Source organism: Leptonychotes weddellii, chromosome 15, assembly GCF_054177405.1.
Source record: "Leptonychotes weddellii isolate Sample4059 chromosome 15, ASM5417740v2, whole genome shotgun sequence".
NCBI classification, from domain to species: domain Eukaryota; kingdom Metazoa; phylum Chordata; class Mammalia; order Carnivora; family Phocidae; genus Leptonychotes; species Leptonychotes weddellii.
Genome location: NC_138383.1, coordinates 18,782,724 through 18,789,164, shown reverse-complemented (window position 1 = coordinate 18,789,164; position 6,441 = coordinate 18,782,724).

Below are 6,441 nucleotides of genomic sequence, written 5' to 3'. Positions count from 1 at the left end.
TCCTGCACGGCCGTGGTCTGCCGCCCCTGCTGCTGGGCCTCCACCTGCTGCCAGCCCATCTCTGTGCAGGCGCCCTGCTGCCGCCCCCCCTGCTGCCAGCCTGCCCCCTGCCGCACCACCTGCAGGACCTCCCCCTGCTGCTGAGAAGTACATCATCACTGATGGTCCCCAGTAGATGGTGGCGTCCATCCATCCTGCTCTTCATGACAGAACAGCATGCCTTTTCTGAGAAGCCCGTTTCACATCTCTTCAGTCTAGCTCAGAATAGGCACTGGAGCCCCCTTTTCAGACTGACTACTGATGAAGAGTACCCTGTCCTCTCAGGACCCCTGTCTAACTCCTCAATCATGTCTTCTGTTTTCTAATAAACTTAGTATTTCCAGCATAGAAATCATGGTCTTTGTGATACTTTCTTTCAGCAGGTTCTGTCTCTCTGTTTTGTCAGGAGACATTCAAAGCAAGATGCAGAATAATCCTCTCCAATTGTTCTCTAAAATACCCTAAGTCTGGGTAGTTTCCTTATTACTCTTGTAAGGGGAATTTATAAGGCACAGTAACCAAGTGAGAAAGGTGGGCATGGCTAAATCTCCATCACACATACAGAGTCAGATGTGCTAACAATCCAGACGTGTCAAAAATCTGAGAAATGTCCTTTAAGAACACCTGGTAAGGAGGCTGCATCTAGGCTGATACTTACATCCCTGGGATGAGGGTTCATTCACTGACCTGACACCTGTTAGCACAGCTTAGAAAACCTGGTATGTTAGAAATGGAAAGAACCTTAGGCAACATCCGGCCAAACACGTTTGTGAAGCTGAAGAGCAATGAGTAATGAAAGATTAAATAAGTTTCTTACTAATATAATTATAATCACTGATGTTCAGAGAAGACCCAGGAGAGGGGCGCCTGGGTGGCTCAGTCAGTTAAGCGGCTGCCTTCAGCTCAGGTCATGATCCTGGGGTCCTGGGATCAAGCCCCACATCGGGCTCCCTGCTCAGCAGAGAGCCTGCTTCTCCCTCTCCCTCTGCCTGCCACTCTGCCTACTTGTGCTCTCTATCTCTCTGTCAAATAAGTAAATAAATAAATAAATCTTAAAAAAAAAAAAAAAAGACAAGACCCAGGAGACCGTAAGCCCCCCGACAGTAAAGCCCTTAAGTCAAACACTTCCTCTCAGTATGGTAGGAGACATGTTCTTCTGCCCAGAGGAACTCTTTGGTCTTTTGTGGCCAAGGATAACTGTGGCTTCGGCTAATTCCTTTCTATGTGTTACAGATCTGGTAGTTATTTTGAATGTTAGTCACAGCGTCAACTCTTGTGGGTACTGAATTGACACTGGCTCTCAAGGGCTGCCCATCTTTTTGCTCAGGAATTGGGCAATAATGGCATTTTCTAAGCAAATTAATCACTGTCAGTCTACACATTGTTTGTTGAACATCTACTATGAGTAAGACACTGAGTTGACCACCCTGAGGAAATATGAACAAATAAAGAGGGCTCTTGCTTCAAAGAGGTTATAATGTATTTAGGGAGATGAGGTATAAATAAGAAAAAAAGTCAAATAGTACATAATGTAAGCAATATAAATATAAAAGAAATGCCACAAGTAGTTAAAAATAGTTGAAGATTGTAAATCTACTAGGAGACATGATGCAATTGTCTTGTCATATATTTAAGTTACAAATAAATAAGCTGTAAAATATTCACTATTTTGTGAGGAAAAATGTATTGTGTGTATGTGTGTTTATGCCTAAAAATTATCTAAAACATTATGCAACAAAATCTAAGAGTAATTGGGGATAATATTCAGTTTCTTCTTTATATTTTTCTTAATTACATAATTTTAAAATGAACATATATTTTCTTTTTAATGGAATGTACTGTCTAAAACCTGTATCTTGGGAAAAATATTTAAACCTTTCTCATGATTATGCTCTGCTCTTAAAAACCTACCTATCAGAGTCTAAATGGATTTAAAGCAGATAATTAGCAGCTATTTGTACTCGTAAGAAGTATTTTATTATATATAGAGGAGAATACCACTATGCTATATATGGTGGACTTTCTGATATCTTTAAACTCTGATTAAATTATTAAACACTGATTTGTATTTTAACTCTTCAGGATCATCTCAACTGCATAAAATAAGGTGGCAATTTGATATGTCCCAATTAAGAATTTTTAAAAATTGTTAGCAGTTTCAAATAACAGGTATAATTATTTTTGCCCATTTGAATAGACAATTGAGAATTAAGAACACAAGACAATATTTTCCATGTTAAAATTTGTTCATGATGTTATTGTTGAATGTTAGCATTAAATAAAGACCTAGCATTAGTAATACAAGATATGTTGCCCCTCACCACCAGGAGTCTGTCTAAATCAGTTTTAAGGCTTTTTTTAACGGACGTTTTTTAAGACCTCACTTTGTGTTGCACGGACTGTGGGGTTCTCAGTATGGTTCAGGTCACCATCCACAATTCTGACACATATTCTTCTTGTAGGTTCTACAACAATAACCTAACTCCCCTTTCCAAAAAATTGGTGTTAAAAAGATGGAGCTCTATATCTTCCTTCCAGGCATTTTTATTTTATTTCATGCTATTAATGAAACTCTCCAATGGATAATCTTATTTTCTATATATTCTGTGGTAACTTAGCAAAGAGCTGGCCATTTGTCATATCAAATATGTTCATCTTTATTCTAAATTCAAAACTTAAGAGTTTATAAGGCACCCACAGAAAATGACTTTTAAAAATATATTTATTTTGTCAATTATGTCTCAATAAAGCTAACAAAAAATGAAATCCCACATGAAAAAAAATATATATATATATATTTAATAAACACAAAACAGTTGCTAAGTGCCAGGCACTGTTCTTAGTGCTTGACAAATAATAGCTTATTTAATGTCACAACAACCTGGGTGTGTCCTATCATCAGCCCTCATGGCCCAAGCACACATAGCCAGTAAGTGGCCAAGTTTTCAGTGAAGGTTATCTAGTTTTAGGATAAGTGGCATTAAAAAGTGCCGTGTGGCTTGCCACCAATGTCAAATCACAGAGTTCTGTGGCATAAATTACTGAAATATGACCCATATTTTCTCTGCCTGGAGATGAAGTTGCTTTTTTTTTTTTAATTTTATTTATTTGTCAGAGGGAGAGAGAGCACAAGCACGGGGAGCAGCAGGCAGAGGGAGAAGCAGGCCCCCTGCTGAGCAAGGAGCCCAATGCGGGACTCAATCCCAGGACCCTGGGATCATGGCCTGAGCCGAAAGCAGATGCTTAACTGCCTGAGCCACCCAGGCGTCCCTGGAGATGAAGTTTAAATATGGGTTAGGGATGAGCATCTTAGACTGAGTAATACTAGAACTGCTTACTGAGAGACTCATGGACCCTCTTTGTGGATCTTTACAAGGGGGAAAAAATCTCTTTGGAATGATTTTGGATCAAAAGTGTTTAGAGTAATTTGTCTTGTTAACTTAAGGTTTTATGTATCTTCCAAAGAGGACCCCTTTGCATAAAATGTGATCATCATGAAAACCCCCAACATGAAAAATTATGAGACAATGTGCCTTGAAAAGAGCTAAGCACAAGCAACAAAAGCAAAAATCAGTAAGTGGGACTACATTAAACTAAAAAGCTTCTGCACAGCAAAAGAAACAATGCACAAAATGAAAAGGTAACCTACCAAATGGGAGAAAACTTTTGCAAACCAAATATGTATCTGATAAGGGGTTAATATCTGGAATATACAAGGAACTCCTGCAACTCAATAGCAAAAACAAACAAAAAGCAAAGCAAACAAAAAAATTGAAAAATGGGCAGAATATTACTCAGCCATGAGAAAGGATGAATACCCACCATTTGCACTGACATGGATGGAACTGGAGGGGATTATGCTAAGTGAAATAAGTCAAGCAGAGAAAGACAATTATCACATGGTTTCACTCATATGTGGAACATAAGGAATAGCATGGAGGACCATAGGGGAAGGAAGGGAAAAATGAAGAGGGGAGAAATCAGAGGGGGAGACGAACCATGAGAGACTCTGGACTCCAGGGAAAAAAACTGAGGATTTCAGAGGGGAGGTGGGTGGGGGGATCGGTTAGCCCAGTGATGGGTATTAAGGAAGGCACATGTTGTGATGAGCACTGGGTGTTATAAACAACTAATGAATCATTGAACACTACATCAAACTGTTGGCTAACTGAACATAATAAAAAAACAAAAGGAAAAGAAAAAGGGCCAGAGGACCTGAATAGACGTTTTCCCAAAGAAGACATACAGAGACCAACATGGTGTCCAATATCAGTAATTATCAGGGAAATGCAAATCAAAACCACAATGAGATATCACCTCACACCTGTTAGAATGACTAGTATAACAAGATAAGATATAATAAATGCTAGTGAGGATGTGGAGAAAAGAGAACCTTCCTTGGTGCACTGTTGGTGAGAATATAGGCTGGTACAACTACTGTGGAAAATGGTATGGAGACTCCTCAAAAAATTAAAAATAGAACTACCATATGACCCAGGCAATCCCACTTCTGGGTATATATCTGAAGGAGAGAAAAATCACAATCTCAAAGAGATATCTGTACTCCCACGTTCATTACAGCATTATTTACAAGAGCCAAGGCACTGAAGCAATCTAAACGTCCAATGATAGATGAATGCATAAAGAAAATGAGATATATGTATACACACACACACGTGGCATATATATATGAATAACATATATATATGATGTGTGTGTATATTCCAAGAGAAGTCTTGGAATAACTGTGTTTTGTAAATACATAATGAAGTATTACTGAGCCATAAAAAAGAATGAAACCTCACCATTTGTAACAACATGGATGGACCTTGAGGGCACTATGCTAAGTGCAGTAAGTCAGAGAAAGGCAAATAATGTATGATCTCACATGTGGAATCAAAAACACTGAATTCAAAGAAACAGAGAGCAGAAAGGTGGTTGTCAGGGGGTGAGGGTAGGAGAAATAGGGAGATTTTGGTCAAATGATACAAACTTTCAGTTACATGGTGAATACCAGGGATCTAATGTACAGCATGGTGACCACAGTTAACAATACCATATTGTACATTTGAAAGTTGTTATGAGAGTAAAGTTTTAATCTCCTCACCATAAAAATAATAACAACAAAATCATAATTATGTAGGGTAGGGTGAAGGATGTGTTGACTAACTTTATAATGGTAAGCACTTTGCAATATACACATGCATCAAATCATCACAATGTACACTTTAAGCTTACACAATTTTATATATCACTTTTGTCTCAATAAAGCTGGGAAAAAGAAAAAGAACAAAAAAGAGCAGAATACACGAGTTTTTAATCTTGGCTCTGGTTACTGCTTTGAAAAAAATCATGTGTGCCCATGGACAAGAGAAAGAACATGAAATGTGAGAGAGTCAAAGGTCTTCATTGATGAAACCACGCTTCATTCCTCCCTCTTCTGTTTCCCCAATTATGACTATATGTTCAGTCAGTTTACATTCCTTTTAAGTTTTGAAATTATGTTTAAAATTCCATGGGGATTTGGGGAGCTTTAGCTCCTGGGGCTTGAGGCACATTCTTTTGAATGATGGGAATGATCCTAAAGTGACCCCCACAAATCCTATCTGGTAAATAATAAGAAGGGAAAAGCTGAAAAGTAATGAGACTTCTTCCCCCACGCAAATCTCCAAGAGCCTCTGACAACCCTTCCCAAGAAGCAGTGTCATCACAGAATAGCTGTGCAGCCTCCTACATACCTCCTCTGATCAATGTATTGTCTATGTCTGCAGTGCTGGTTGAAAAACCTCCATCTTGTCACTTAGTCATAGTGCCCATGTCAAGTATATTAAGAAAAAATTTCCCGTTACACAATTCTTTATCATACACACAAGAAAGGCAAATATAAAAAATGTCATGTCTCAGAGATAAATATCAACATTCTGTGGCCAGAAGGACCATAGTTGCTCAAACTTGAGCTAGAGAAAAGAAAGGGAAAAAATGAAACATGGCTGTGGATATTTTATTCCAATACTTACCTGGTTTACCAAAACAACCTTTCGCTTTCCCATACAAGTTATCGGAGCTGCAGTCTTATTCAAGGTACATGCATTCTATTGTATCAAGTGATATGTCAATAAAGTTCCAAGGAGTCCACACCCAAGGATATGTCTAATACCTGTTTGATTCAGGGCATCTCCTGGGGGTCAAGTACAGGATCCAGTCACTGATCTAGAAACCCCTATATGTTTAATTTCTTTTAAAACTTGCAGTTCCTTTAGGACCATTTTCCCCAAGATTCATCGGTGCTATCTACCCAAAATAAACATCAAGAGCTGCTATCATCTCAAATGACTGTGAGTGCTTAGATTTTGATGATGAACAGCATGAATATATCCATATTTAGGAATGCAACAAGAGTTC